Source organism: Podarcis vaucheri (assembly GCF_965113315.1).
Source record: "Podarcis vaucheri genome assembly, chromosome: 12".
In the NCBI taxonomy this organism is placed as follows: domain Eukaryota; kingdom Metazoa; phylum Chordata; class Lepidosauria; order Squamata; family Lacertidae; genus Podarcis; species Podarcis vaucheri.
The window spans coordinates 36,933,699-36,949,526 of NC_138750.1; the positions used below are offsets into that span (position 1 = coordinate 36,933,699).

Below are 15,828 nucleotides of genomic sequence, written 5' to 3' on the forward strand. Positions count from 1 at the left end.
TGTGGTTCGAGATGATCTTCTCTATAAATTTAGATGCCAAGACAATCTTCCAACATGTGTTTAAGGGAAAGGAACACATACTTATTTTATGTAAACCAAGCAACTGAATTATTATTGCTATTAGCATTTATTTACGTAGGACCATCAGTGAACACAGCACTGTGCACAATCAAAATAAGAATTCAATCCTGAAGGGCATATACTACAACCAAAAACAAATATACAATCAAAGTCAACAGTTTAAAATGCAGAATTCACTCAATCAGTAGAGCATGAGACTCTTAATCTCAGGGTTGTGGGTTTGAGCCCCACATTGGGCAAAAGATTCCTGCATTGCAGGTGGTTGAACTACAACTCCCATCATCCCTAGCTAGCAGGACCAGTGGTCAGGGATGGTGGGAGTTGTGGTCCAAAAACAGCTAGAGACCCAAGGTTGGGAAACCCTGGACTAGACAGTCCTCATGGTCCTTCCCAACTCTATAATTGGAAGGGCCACACCCAAAACAGCCACACCCAACCAGAACCAGAGCTCTTTAAACTTTAGGGACAAGAAGGATTGCTCATCTGATGGCTGATCCACGGCTGAGAGCCACAGTCAAGAACCCTTTGGCTCTCTCCCTTCAGCTCTCCTTTCTGGGCAGTGGTTCCCATAAATACCTGAGTTGTGAGAAGAACAAACACAAGTCCAGAATACAAGAGCTGTTTTGCTTCTTTCTCACCCCGGTCCCCTCCTCCCGTGAGCAGCCTCATAGAATTTTAGAGTGGAAGGGATTTCAGTAGTCATCTATTTCCACTCATTGTTCAGTGCAGGATCCAGCCTTGGAAGAGTCCAATTGGGTCTGCCACTGCCGCTCCCCGCTGTTTTGCCCCTGCCCCTTTTGGGAACCAGCAGCAATGTACAGCATTAAGAAGCCAGGTGAGCAACACCACAAGGACACCCCCCGATGCCCCCACTACTCCTAGTCAATACCTGGAGAGCCAACCATCTTCTGAATCACAGGAGCAGCCATGTCCTTGTCTATACTAAGTATCTCAGAGAGATGGAGGGCGCCACCACATCCTGCCACTTCCAGATTGAAGGAGAATGTTCAGCCCTGAGGGTGGCATGGCTCCAGCTGCATTTTCTGAGTGCCCTTAGTGGCTAGGAGGAAAGCTACAGCCCTCAGACCTCCCCACAGAACTCTAACGGGCAGTTTAGAGCCACACAAATGCATCCTGACCTGCACATGATCCAGGAAGACAGAAGTGCAAGTCACAGCTCTCCTACACATCCGTTTGTCCCGCGGCTAGAAAACACAGATCCTAGCAGTTTCCTTCTTGCCCCATTCCTTTCCCTAGGCAAACCTGCTCTTTAGTGCTATACCAGAACAAACATCAATCCGGAGAAAACTCAAATTGCTGGTTGAACTGATTGAATGCTAAAGAGTGCTATTCCTCAGGGTGGGAGTGGGGGGAAGCAGGACATGAGGAATTATGGATAAGTCCTCAGATCAAGTCATTTTGCTCCTCCCTCCCTCCCAGCACTTTCATTTCTGAAACATGGATTGGAGGCTGAAAGGAGTGTGTGTATGTGTGTGTGTGTGTGTGTGTGTGTGTGTGTGTGTGTTTATACACATACACACACATCATTTGTCCATGTTATCTGCCTCTGCCTTTTTTATGCCACACAAGGAGTGTGATCTAACACCACAAATTCACAAAGCAAAACCTTTCCTTGCCACCTTCACAGCTTTCTCAATAAGTGTTAATATCTTTCTGCCAAGCTGTCTCAAAATGTCCAACACTCCAATGGAAGAGTGTTATAACAGTTTGAACAGAGCTTAGTACTTTTCACAGGCCACAAAAGCCATCTGGCAACCAAACCGTCAACATGACAGCTCCTGAAGTCAGTTTTAGTTTTAGTTTATATATATTTCCCCGATGGGACCCAAGGCAGCTTACAGATAAAAACAATAATTGATTAAAGAGCAGGGAGGAGGGAAAATAAAAAACAACGGGTCATAGAGTCCAATGGTCAAACACAGATTCAGGTGCAATGCAATGAGGAAGATTCAAAGTCAAACCTTAAGGCCGGGTTCCTGTCTCTGAAGAAGATCCAGTGTTGGAATCTCAGGGTCACAGTCTGGTGGAGCTCCCAAAACAGTGAAGTCGTAGTCCATCAAGTGTAGAAGTTGAGCAGACAAAGAATCTTTGCCTTGCTTTGCTTCCCCTCTCCCTCCCAATCTTGTTTGAGGCACCTCAGCTTGCTCCAGCTGAGATGCTGTGCCTCTCGCCTTAACGAAGCATGTGATCCTCACCTGCCCTGAGCTCAATCCAGCTGAGTGACCACAAGCCTCTTCCTGAACCTAACGAGTCCCATGATCTTCACCTGATAGTAAGCTGGGCTGGGCTCTCTTGCTTGCCTCAGTCTCTTAAAGTGCACTTCCTGCTGTTCACAATGCCTCAGAGCCCATCATGTTGGCAGAGAAGGGACCACCTGCACCTCCACTTCTGGTGATGTGTCTACTGCCCCACTGACATTCTCTGATGTCCACTGAGTACCTCCTAAGCCCCCTGCCTCCCCTTCCCCATCTTCAGCTTGTCCCAGTGGGTACAAATCCTGGCTACACCCCTCGCTAGGATCCTCTTCACCTTCCTCGGTGTCCTGCCAGTTCATGACGCCATGGCTGTTTAAAGTGGTGTGATACTGCTTTGAATATAAAATATAGATGAGTTCAGAATCATGCCTTACCTTTTTATCATCTGTGCAGAGGTAGCTAAACTCTGGCCTGATCTGGACCCTCCAACAAAGCTTTTGGAGGCCCCAGGACCCCACCAATTTTGGCAGTAGTGGGGGGGGAAATAAAAAATGGACACAGCGTGTATTGTTTCCTTATTAGATTCTCTTATGAACTGCTTTTATCATAATAATCCCAACTTGGTTTCTATACAATAAAAGATTGATAAGAGAAGATAATATGCGGCTGAAAAAAGTAACAATACATAAACAATTTCATGATATGTACTTAACAGTACTAGAGAGATCCAGGTATAGAAAAATCGGAATGAGAGGCAGTTTGGTATAGTAATATTAGCAGGATTATTACACCCCGTGGCCTCTATTTGTGGCCGCTGGGCCCCAGATCAGGCCATGTGTCCTGCTTGTACCAACCTGAGAACAACGCCCCCTGCCCCGGGTCTGTCTCCAAAGCAATCCAGGGGGTGCAACTCAGGAGGAGGGTAGGGCTTGTGTGCCTCTGAGTGTGAGAATAAGGGGTAGCCACACCCACTTTTAGCCACACCCATTGCTATCATGTGCCCATCTCCAAAGGGTGCCCAAGGGTAAATGTGACCCTCAGGCTCAAAGGGGCCTATTCTTGTTCCACATCAACCTTTCCCAACCTTAGGTCCCCATATGTGGTTGAAGTACAAACAGCATGGCCATGGGGCTGGAATGAAGTGAATCATAATCCAACCACACCTGGGAAGCCAAGGTTGGGAAAGGCTGCTCTAGATAATGTTTTCTCTCTATGTACAAACTCATCGTCTTCCATTTTGTTCACTCAACCAGTCATCCCTTAGCACTGAGACATTCCCTCCCTCCCCCCCCCCCACAATCTCCATAGATTTATCAGTCTTATCATTTGCAGTTAAACCTTTTTCAAATAACAAAAGGCTCCAAAACTGGTGAACACTTCAAATTAAGTTGCAATCATGACTGCAGCCATCTGCATTTGTTTTGCACGATTCATTACTTTCAACTGCGTGACCTCATCTCTCAAACAGTTGCTGTGAAACACAGTTGCTCAGAAAAGTCATGTGTGCATATAATAATGGCAGGAGCCGTTCCGTTCTTCATGTTGGTCCTACGATAGCACGTCCAGGAATCAGCTAGGCAGTGCACATAACCACAACCTGTGGTTCTTGCAGCAATTATTTGGCTAAAGCAGGGAGAGAACGCTTTTAATTATGGCAACCAGAGGACCTGCTGGTGCAATTAAAAATTCCTGGCCAAATTATCAGTAATCCCTTAACCTAGAAATTCTAAGTGTCAGAATTCATGACTCATGAGTTGTATTAGCTTATTTATCTAATTGCAATAGCTCTGCACCCATTGTGGGCTACTAACAAACTGACATAACAAAAAAACGGTGATTGCCTTGAGGACAAGATGTAATTTAGATTTCACCCACAGGGGAGATATAATCTTACTATATTGAAAAGTGGGTCTTTGACTCTTACTGTGAAGGCATCATTTTCTCTTCTACTCTGTATTTGTCAGATGTTGTGTTGGTTCTGTTCTGCTGCAGGTCATCTGCCATCAAAAACTACATTATTTGTCTCACTACCCATTGTGGTGAAATTATGTAAGTTTTATAATTTATGTCAATAATTATGTTAATTGCCTTCCAATAGAAGTTTAAATCTAAAATTTTAGTTTTTCATCTCATCACATTTTTGGCTTTGAGGGTTTGAAATTTCCCCCCAAAAAACACACAACCATTTTGGCTTTGTCAGGCTACAGAAAAACCTTAAAGGCTCAGGCCAGCATTGAGATACGTCAAAACTAAAAACACCAATCTCTTCAGAACTTCATGGGCTTTAATATGATATGCTACATAATGGACTTACCGTACTTTAAAATTTAAACTTTTTCTCTAAACTAAAACATCCCAAATGGTGCAACCTTTCCCTACAGGTTTACCCATATTTTTCGCTCCATAAGACGCACCAGACCATAAAACGCACCTAGTTTTTGGAGGAGAAAAACAAGAAAAAAAATATTCTGAATCCCAGAAGCCAGGACAGGAAGCGGGATCGCAGCTCAGCTCCCTGGCTTCTGGGATAGCCCTGCGCAGCCTCTCCCTGGCAGCGGGATGAAGGCTCCTGTTGCCCGGGAGAGGCTGCGTGTGGCTAAGGCTCCCCCAAGAGCCGCGCTCCCTTTAAAGAGCACGTGGAGCATGTGTGCAGCTCTTGGGGGCTTTTCCCCGAGGAGGGAGAAGGGCTCCACACAGCTCTTTAAAGAGAGCACTGAGCAGAGTCTCCCACCTTCATTCGCTCCATAAGACACACACACATTTCCCCTTACTTTTTAGGAGGGGGAAAGTGCATCTTATAGAGCGAAAAATACGGTATATGGACCAATATAAACTTCTGTTTCCACATTTGTATGGAAGTAAGTTCATTAGACTTGCAGAATCCAAATAATGTGCTTACAGTTCAAATGGAAAATTGTGAAGCTTGTGCTAGAGTTATTTTCATCAAGATGTGGGAAATGGTCGATTTGGATGTTTGGGTTGTGAATTTCAGCTTTCTGAAAGTGACAATCATCGCAGGGCAGCCTTATTAAAGCCAATAGGAGGCTTTGGTTGGAAAAATGGATTGCTGGCATAATGAGTTACTCAGATTCCCCCCCCCCCCCAGGTCATTTTGTTTGCTTCTGCATCCTCTTGCCAACGAGTGCATTTTTTTCCAGAGCCATCTCAAAGGTTTTCTCTGTTCTGCTACAGTGGAAGAATTGATTCATTTGTGAAGGGAAACTTCGGCGGGGGCAGTAGGGGGGGGGACACAGCAAAAGACAGATATATCTATATTTTGCTAAAAATACCTTTTGGTTCAAACCACAAACAGCACATTGACAGTGCTAAAGTGATAATGTCGTAAGACAGAGGGAATCATTTTCAGTGTGTTCCAAATTCAATTTCGTTTGTGGCCTCTGTGCTTTATTTCATGTTTAGAACACTGACATTACATGATTCCTGCACCTTAATTTTTTCATTTACTGGGCTTTGCATTATGAGTAATGTGCGTAGCATGTAACGTGTGTTGTTTATGTGGTGCATATTTCATTTAGACACTTCTTCTGGTTGGCTATAAACATCTGGTCTGCAAAATGCTGATGAAATGCACAGCTCTCTCTCTCTCTCAGTTTACCCTATATGTTGGTGTTAAGGGCACCTGCTGAACTGGAAATGTGGAGTGTGATCAGCTGTTATTGCTAAGCAGAAACCAAACAAAATGGTGGTCCATGCCTTTTCCACCTGGGAAAAGACCATAGGGAAGTAGTATGACATCCATTTGTTGGTGAGCTATAATTCTCATCATTCTTGATCATTGGCCATGAGGCTGATGGTAGTTGTAGTCCAACAACATCTGGAGACCCAGGGTTAGGACGGTCTTAGCTAGTCCAAATATAACTGCACCTTAACTATGTGTGAGATGTCCTTATTTCATTCAAGAACTATAGCAACCACTTAGACCAATAATCTCGTACCTTCTGTTCTGATTGGGGTTCCCTTGCCACCCTCGGTTCCACTAGAGTCTTCCTTCATATTTCCATCTTTTGAGATCCAACAAGATCTGGGACCAGACCAGGATTAGAAGGAAATAATACGTTTTAATGTTCTGTGGTTATTTACTGAGAGCACAGCCAAATAAATATATGGAAAAATAGGGCGGAGGGCAGGAAGAGAATTAGTGTTAATGGATATATGTCCATTTATATGTAGATAATAATTTGACATGTACCATAGCGGGAGTCTGGGGAGCAGAGGGACTAGGAGAGCATTAAACGGAAACTAGTGCTCACATCCTCCTTCTCAGCAGCCCTTGAATGAGAAGCTTCCACTGGCACAATTCTAGCAATTTCAATTATATGCTACTCTGGCAGAATCAACTTATTGGGAGACTCCAATAACTAGAAGACTCCCTGGGAAATCTTCCATTGGCTTTACAGTGATGATGCCAGATCTCTATGTACATACATGTGTAGAATGAAGTGCAGATTGTTCAGCCTCTTGTACTCATAGGATTGTAATTCTCAGACAGTGAATTATAGAGACAGTGTACCTATGTTTATAGTCTCTTGGTGAGTAGCGTGGAAAGAGATACAAGAAACCAAGGGACTGCTGCCTGTGTGTTACCTTATCCACAAGAGATGCTGCTTCTGCACTGCAGAACACCATGCCCAGCAGGTGTGTTCAGTGCATACCACCACCTGGAGAGCACTTCCATCACATTATGAGATGTTCCACTCATCAGGTGTGCAAATTCTGCCCATCTTCATTACTGTTACTCTTCCAAGACTTGAAGGCAGATTGTCTGAAGTAGAGAGATTGCATGTACTCATGTAGACTCTGTGCACAATGCACAACTCTAATTTTCCATGTATATCCCTCATATTACACAGTCATCCTTCTGCTCACCGAAGGTGGTGGGGATGAGGTCAGAGCTAGCACACTCATCCCTGCCTCCTTTCTCTCAGATATTGTATTCCTAGGTCAGAGGAACAGCTGAAGAGGCCTATTGTTTAGGTTGCAACAGATAAGCCTGAGTAGACATGGGGAAAGTTGACACATGGGCCTGGTCCCTGCGTTTATGTCTTTGTTATCTGCCCTGTTGTTACTGGTTGAGTGACTGCTTTAAGTTTGGGGACTGTCTGTAAGCACCAAGAGGCCTACCACTCAAGGCCTGTGAGAGGCAAGTGTCATTGTCCAATATGAGCTGTAGATCAGAAATTCCTTCCAATTGCTGTTGGACTTCAACTCCGTCAGCGTGACCAATGGTCAGCGATGATGAAAGCTGTAGTCCAATGACACATGGAAGGGTATCAGTTCTCTAGCCCTCCTATAGATTGTGAATGATACATCTGAGTGGCTTTAGTCGGAAGTTATAGACCACAACATTTTCTCATCTAGGTCTTCCCTTTAGTAGATTATTTGTGGGTACCAGTCAGGTCCCATTGTGCTGCTTTTTCACTTCACTGGGTGGGAACTGTAGTCTTAAGAATTGCCTAGTGTAAATCCTCTGGTTGTGAGTCTCACTGAAAGAAAATTCAGCTGAAATGCCGGCATCAAAGCAAAGCACGCTTAGCACCTGAACCGAGTACAAGGTGGTTCATCTCCTGAACTCTTTTAAGTGCAGCATTTTATTCTGCTCTTTATGGCATAATCTTCTTCAAACTACCCACTGTGTGCAATGCTGCTGAGAAAAGAGAGCCTGGTCTTCTAGCCTCAGAGCAACCCTTCCAAAATCACAGCCGGCACAAACTTTTGAAAGAGGCAAAGTAGGGGACGGGAAAGGAGGAATAACAGGAGTGACTTAGAACTATTTCCAGCCAGGCTGTTCCAAGTGCTGATAGAAAAAGACTTTGTGGATAGCTGGGCTGTGAAAATGTGCTCTGTCTCACCTGCCTCAGAACCCAGCAGATCTCTCCACGATGTGCAAGGACTGTATTGTATTTCAACCAAAGTGGTGTGCTGCATTGAGCGCGCGAGCGCACACACACACACACACACACACACACACCAATATCACATTATATCACTGGGATAAATGAAAAAGGGAATAGATAGAAGAGGTAAAGAACAAGAGAACAAAATGAAATGAGATGGTGAGAAAGAGAGAGAAGCAGGAAAAGTTGGAGAGGGAATATAATAATGTTTGTGGCATTGTTAGGCAGACACCAGGCATTCATGTCTCCAGCTAACATTCATAGGGTGCGTTCCAAAGGATTCCATCTCACAGTGTGGCGTTTTAGCATCCTTTTAAAAGAAAGGCTCCCTGTGACAAGATAAAATTGCAGGAAAATGGAACAAGCAATGTGTGGGTGTGTGGAGAAATTCATTTGGCTGATTCCTAGCATGTCCTTCAATCAATCATCAATATCAGGGTGAGTTCCATCATAACAGGAATAAAACAATCAAATGTACCAAAATCAATTTTTAAAAGATAAAAACCATGATATAAACATTTTAAGTCAGTGCTTTTCTTTTTCTTCTGGTAAAAAATGAGGTGCCGGTACTCATTATTTGATCAAAGTGCCATTGGTGACAGTAGAAAATGGCTGACATGGGGAGCAGAAAAAGAGGTAATGAATATTGTCACACAGACAAAAAGCACTTGTCTTAATTTTAGTACAGGCAGATCCTCAGTCAGCAAAAGGCAGTGTTACATCAAAGCCCAAACATAAACCTGGGGAAAGAGATGTGTTTTAATCTGGTATCAAAAAGTCAATAAGGTCAGCGTCAGCTATGTAAGCACATAAGAGTCCAGCTGGATCTGGCCAAAATCCTATCTAATCCAGCACCCTGTTCTCACAATGGAGATACCTACGGAACTCCCCCAAGCAGGACCTGGGCACAACAAGGCTCTTTCCACTTGCAATTCCCAGCAGCTGCTACCCAAGTGCCACCCAGCTGCCTCTCAGAGGGAAGGCCTTCCACAGGCACACTGCTGCCACAGAGAGGGTCCTTGTCTATAATGAAAAACAAGCCCAATGCATTACTTTAGGCAGGGCACTCTACAGCGTCCCCCCCCCCAAACTGCCCTGGGTAGAACAGCCTTCTCCAACCAGGTGTCCCAAAGAAGGACTAAAACTCCCAACAGCTTCAGCTTAGTGTGGCTGATGGGAGTTATAGTCCCAAACCTCTGCTGGGTTGAGGAGGCTGCCACAGAACGGTGTAATGGCAAAGCTTATAATTCAGATTATAATCATTTGAGGATTTGAGGATTTGCCTTAAGGCATCTTCCTCTCGGTGTGTGATGGTGACGGGACACGAACCTGCATCTCTCTGTGGTGATTTTCTTCCCTTCATTATCCATCAGAAGGAAACTGGGAGTGGAGAAAAACTTTTGTTTGTCCCCTGCTGGCCCCTGAGAAGGAAACTTTTGCCTGCTTCTTCTGCGGGTAGCGGCAGGGCAGATATGAACTTGCAGGAGAGGGAGGCATCAGTGCAGACTTTTGCCTCCTTTGGCAAAAAAAATCGTAGATCCAGCACTGGGGGGGGGGGGGGGAATCTGAGATTGGAAGCACCAATAAATACCTTACTCCAAAGGGCATCTCATTGTGTTCAGCAGCGTGGGGGTGGCATTGAGGGTCCTTCTGAACTGGCACTGGGTGCTGCCGGGTTACAATAAAATTAACTCACTGGCAAAGTGGAATATGCCAAGAGAAGGGTGAAGAGGGTTTGGAGGGGCCTGGAAAGCAAGACCTGTGAGGAAAGGCTGAAGAAGCTGGGTTTGTTTAGCCTGGACATAAAATGGTGAAAAGAAGCAAGTTGCAAAGAGAAAATACTGGAGGAAAAGTATTCCTCCCATTCTAGCCTCACAGGTGTGTGTGTGTGTGTGTGTGTGTGTGTGTGTTTTAAATAAACAAAGTCTTTAGGAGGGGTAGAAGCTTTACTGAGTCCCAAGTGGGGTGTCAGTTTAAAATAATCTTTAATTATTTGCTACGGAAGATAAAGATGCACCCAAACTGAATTCTGGACTGGTTGAAAACCTGATTTTGCTATTGCTAAATTAATTAGAAGTGAAAGAAAGAAGAGAGGTGAATTTCATCATCATCGTCATCTGAAAAATACATGTTATCATAGATTCATTCTCTCTCCCCCCTACTATGACCATGAGCTGATGTACATTTTCAGGCAACAAAATAAAAGAAATTTGTCAGACTTCAGGTTACCCTGCTCTTGGAACACGTAATAGCAAGGCAAAAATTTAAACCTCCCCCCACGTGGCCCAAAGCAAATTGGCCATTTTCATCCGACGACGCAGCACGAACAGCTTCTCTCAATCACATATAATCATTCAGAGCTGTGGTTTTTCGAGAGGAGCAGAGGGAGACACTACATATGCCATTCTGAAAATGACCTTACAATCATACCCACCTCAATTATTGTTGAAAGAGTTAGGGTTTATTGTTTTTTCGTTTTCAAAAGGACTTATCTTAAAGCTCGTGTGTGTGTGTTTCCCTTTTGCACTTTTCAGAGTACTTCTGCTTTTCTTGTTGTTTACCTGCACTTAGATGGGCATGATTTACACGAAGTAAAGAATGAAAATCTGTGGAAGTGATGAGATGTTTCAGGTCCTGCCTGAAAGAGATGAATCTTTTCCAAAAAGGCAGCCCAAAATGTTCCGGGGTGTACCTTCCTGGTGTTGGTTCCAGTCAGAGGTGATGACGGTGTAAGTGTTCTGAGTCTGGAACAACACTCACAATGGGAGGCCCCTTCAGTCTCTCCTGGATGCAGCCATGAACTGAGTTCCTTTTTCCTTTCTCCCTTTTCCCTTCAGACTTTCGGCTGATCCTGTTGATTCCATGCTGGCACAGCATCTGGCTTTTCAAAAAACCCAACTCAAACCCTGACAGTGATTCATTAGGGCTCAGGAAGATGGTTATAATAATGCAGATAATTTGCTTCTTTAAGATGCAGCTAATGCAAAAATTAGCCCTGATGAAATGAGGACATGCACACCAGGCATTTGAATCCGCTTGAGCCACCTACTTAATTCTGAGCAATTCTGTTGCTCATTGAGCCAGATTAACTGAGCACAAATGCCAAAGTCAGAGGGCCAGGGGAAGTAATTTCAATTTCTGAACATGTTAGCCTGCGGCAATTGTTTTAAAGGATAAGGTGGGGGGGGCACGGGCGGACAAGGCCATTTTCCTCAACCAGGGCCAACCAGCCCCAGGTGTCAGGTGTTGGACAGGCAGAGACACTTCTGGATCAGCTGTGTGACCAGGTTTCCCACGGGCAACTAGATCATCCAACTAATCCCTGCATAAAAGCAGGATTGAAGTCACTGGCCATCAGCTGAATTCAATTGCACAGTTGATCCTGGCAGAAAGCAGCTTTGCCAGCCCTATGCTTTGCACTTTGCAGAGCTGGCCAAACCCCATCAGCAGTCAAACTGTCCAGAAAGCCGCTTTGAAATCACTGCCCATCAGCTGATGAGTGGCAAGTTCCACTCTGCCGGAACAGCTGTACATCAGAATTCTCTGTGAGCAGTTCAATAGGGCAGCTGATCTCTGCAGAAGGCAGCTTTGACGTCTGTACACGCGACACGTTGCCTAGCATAGGTCCTGAAAATCATCATTATTAATTAATTTTCTATACCATGTTTCATCCATGGATTTACAATATAAAAACACACAAATACCTAACATAGACCCTGTTCCCCCGTACACAATTTAAAAGGCCATCAATTGTTTAATTAGCCAAATGCCTGGGAGAAGAGGAATGTTTTTGCTTGGCACAAAAAAGATACGTAATGAAGGCTCCCTGGGGATAGCATTCCTCAAGCAGGGAGCCACCACAGAAAAGGCCCCTTCTCATGCGGAGGAGGCACACAAAGAAGGACCTCCGATGATGATTGCAGGATCCTGGTTGGTTCATATGGGGTGAGGTGGTCCTTGAGGTATTGTGGTCCTGAACCTTTAAGGCTTTATAAGTCAAAACCAGCACTTTGAAGTGGCATGCTGAAGTAGCTCGACCGAATATGTGGCGCAGTGGATTATATGCTCAAACCATCTTGCCCCACCCTCTGGAAATGACCATCCGCATAAGAATGGAAGCACTGGAAAGTGATGCCACCCACCCTTAACTCAGACAGCCACTCTAGAAGGATACCGTTGTAGATGGTATCGAGAAATGCTGAGGAGAATTAACGAGGTCACATTCCCCCCCCCTCCCGACAGAGGTCAACATACAGGGCAACCAAAGCAGTTTTTGTTGGAAAAGTGAGCCTAAACCCCAGTTGCAGTGGCTCTAGAAAGCAGGTTTCCTCCAAGAGCGCCTGGATCTGGTCCATAACTACCTGCTTAAGAGCTTTGCTCAAGAGGGGGAGGTTGGCAACTGGCTCCAAGGTGGAAACTCACCAGTCTGAACCAGTGCTTTTTTCTCGGGGGAGGCAGGGGTACGCATATCCCTAAACATTTTGTGAATCTAGGTTCGGCTTCATTGAGGGGCAGTATTTCAATATGAGTAGGAAAATTAGAGTCCCCCCATATTTTTTTTAAGGAAAAAAGCACTGGCCTGAAAAATTATTCAGAAGAGCATGCAGATTCCAACTCATCAATTGAATGTTTTCGAATTCTCAAGGTGGCAGATCCCATCCACCTCTACTTCATCCGTGTTGGGTAATGCTGGTTAAATATAGGCCTTCTGTTTTAAAGATGGGTATAGATTTTGAGCACTGTAACGTCAGAGAGTAAAACAAAATTACAGCCTTAGTGCTGTAATGTTGCCTGCAACAAAATCCAAATCATCACCACTGCCAAATAGACCTGATCAACATATGTTCTTGTGTATGTACTTTTCACAGAATTATGGCCAAATACACTGGCTGCCACACAATGCCAATCAATATTAAGGCCCTAAAATAAACCAGTTCCCAGAAAAAGGACTTTGCAAACAGCTTGAATATATATATATGTATAGTGGGGGTGGTTCTCCAAATTCTACAGTTCAAAGAAAGATATTTCTACTGACAGTTCTGCTAGCTTGAAGAAAGAACCGCAAAAAAAGTTTTGGCAGCAGTTGAATCATTTGGCTTACCTTAAACATACCAGCCAGTGTTGGCAGTTGAGGACCACGGAGCAACTCAGCGGTCAAGCTAATTCACAGAGGTGATGTTATTTCTATCCTTACATAATAATAATAATAAAGAACAAGCGAAAAGAAGTTGAAATGAGCCACAGCTCAATTTTAAGCCGGCAGGCAAACACACCAAAGAAATTGCAACAACAAAAAGCAACCACATAGTGCCTCTTCCTAAGCATATTCACTCAGAAGTAGATATGACCAGAATTCCCCTGTCCTTTTCGTCCTTCGCTCCATTAGTGGTGTAAAAAGTAAAGGTAAAGGGCCCCCTGACCATTAGGTCCAGTCATGACCGACTCTGGGGTTGCGGCACTCATCTCGCTTTATTGGCCAAGGGAGCCAGCTTCCGGGTCATGTGGCCAGCATGACTAAGCCGCTTCTGGCGAACCAGAGCAGCACATGGAAACGCCGTTTAACTTCCCGCTGGAGGGGTACCTATTTATCTACTTGCACTTTGACGTGCTTTCAAACTGCTATGTTGGCAGGAGCAGGGACCGAGCAACGGGAGTTCACCCCGTCATGGGGATTTGAACCGTTGACCTTCTGATCGGTAAGTCCTAGGCTCTGTGGTTTTAACCCACAGCACCACCATTAGTGGTGTAGTAGAAGGGAAGATCAATGGGGGGGGGTGTTAGCTCCAAGACATTCCCAAGTGCTACAAGGGGATGCCAGGAATTGAACATGGGGCCTTTTGCATGCAAAACAGATGCTCTGTCACTACGCTAAGACCCTTCCCCTATTGTTCCCATGAACTTTACGGAAGCTCTTTCATTGAGGGGGAAACGTCCAAGATTCTCAATAAAAACTGATTAGGGCATTATTTTTTTCCTGCTGCAGCACACCTAAGTTTTTACAGCCCCAAGCAACTCTCTTAGTGAAATAGAGTTAAATTCAGGAACCCCCCTTCATTCTTTCTACGCACTTGCAAGAGATGGGCAGCCAATCTGAATCTATGTGCCTCCTTTGCCTAAGAGCTGTGCCACTAATGTGATGCTCTCATCCTGCCTTTATTCCGAAGCGAGTTTCATCTAGATTAGGCCAGTAATCATTAAGGAAAGGCTACAAAGTAAGTCCGTAGTATTCCCACGACGACAGATGCTGAAGTAGCTCAACCAAATGTGTGGTGCAGTGGAAGTGGAAAAACAGGAACATTCCAGTTCGTAAGTCACATGCTGAACCAATATGCTACTCCGGCAAACCCAACCAACACATGGACTGGCATGGAAGAATGTTATAGGCTGACAGGGGTGCCAACTTGAATAAAATACTGGGGATGGGGCAGGTAAGCCTTGCCCCACATAATTGATCACAAGACGTGGCGGATACCATTTGCATGGCAATGCCCATTAACTGGGTGGGGTGGGGTGGCTGGCCCCCTCAAATATATTTGGGGGGGGGCAAAGGGACCTCAGTCCCTAGGAGTTTGCTCCTATGTAGGCTGATTTCTTTTCCATCAACCCCAGCCAGCATAGTAAATGATCAGAGGTGATGTAGTCAAATCTCTATAGGCCCACAGCTTCCCCACACCTGCTGTAAAGAGATATACAACAAAGCTAAGAAACATAAAGCAGATGTTATTGCAGGTTTGACCACACACACACACACACACACACGTACGTGTCTTGTAGCCCAGTAAACCTGGTATTTGGTTAGTGATTTGATGGCTGCTTCTGCCAAAATCTAACTCTTAAATATTCCCATATGCTGCTGTTTACAACCTGTTGATAAGCTGTGTCCCTAGAGTCCCCTAGCTATGAAAAACAGCATTATTACTTGCATGAAGAGGAATATTAATGCACATTACGGGCAGGGGGGCGTTGTTACTATTCAGTGGCCCACAGCAGTTTAATAAATGCTTTCTCCTTTATAGAAATTGATAACAGGTACCACATTATATTGAAACAAGAACTGCTATAAGAAAAAGTGCTGCCTTCTTGATACAAACAGGAATACAATTGCAGTATGCAATGACCCAAGAAAGTGAATTATTTCAAGCATCGCTCAATGTGAGCAGTAGCCCTCAACGTACATAAAAGCACAGACAGATGTCCATCTCTAATGGCAACATTAATATCCAGAGGTCCAAATTCAAGGCAAACTTTATTTTTCACAGATCCAATCATTATCTTGTTTCCTTTCTTTGGTTCAGTTGTTTGCTCTGCGTGAAATGCATTGTGCTGGAGCTGAGAAAAAGAATCTGCTTTGTGAGGGCAATTTTGCCAAGTGAAAGTCTATTCCTCACTAGTCACTTTCTTCCTTGAATTCCAGATAAATGTTATGGCTTCACCAAAGCTCAGCTTCACCTCCTGTATGAATTCTTCACATGGCGATTGAATAGATGAAGATGGCAGAGCTCAAAATCATTGCCCACAGAAGTTTTAATATGAGGATGGATAATTTTTTTAAATATATTGAGTCTCAGATTTTATATACGCTGCTGAAAAGAGTTATCTCCTAAGAAGCAGAGTTT

General features: G+C 44.4%; 1 long non-coding RNA gene across 2 annotated transcripts; it reads right to left on the minus strand.

Annotated features, from left to right (window-relative positions):
* Positions 1-4,221: 4,221 nt before the first annotated feature.
* LOC309515911 lies at positions 4,222-7,256 on the minus strand. 2 transcript variants are annotated; one of them, XR_014212721.1, is made up of 4 exons: positions 7,185-7,256; positions 6,903-7,080; positions 6,254-6,339; positions 4,222-4,294 (listed from the first exon to the last, which is right to left on the minus strand). It is a non-coding gene; the product is annotated as an uncharacterized lncRNA (long non-coding RNA). The 2 variants fall into 2 exon arrangements; XR_014212722.1 differs by having other exon boundaries at positions 6,903-7,248.
* Positions 7,257-15,828: the final 8,572 nt, after the last annotated feature.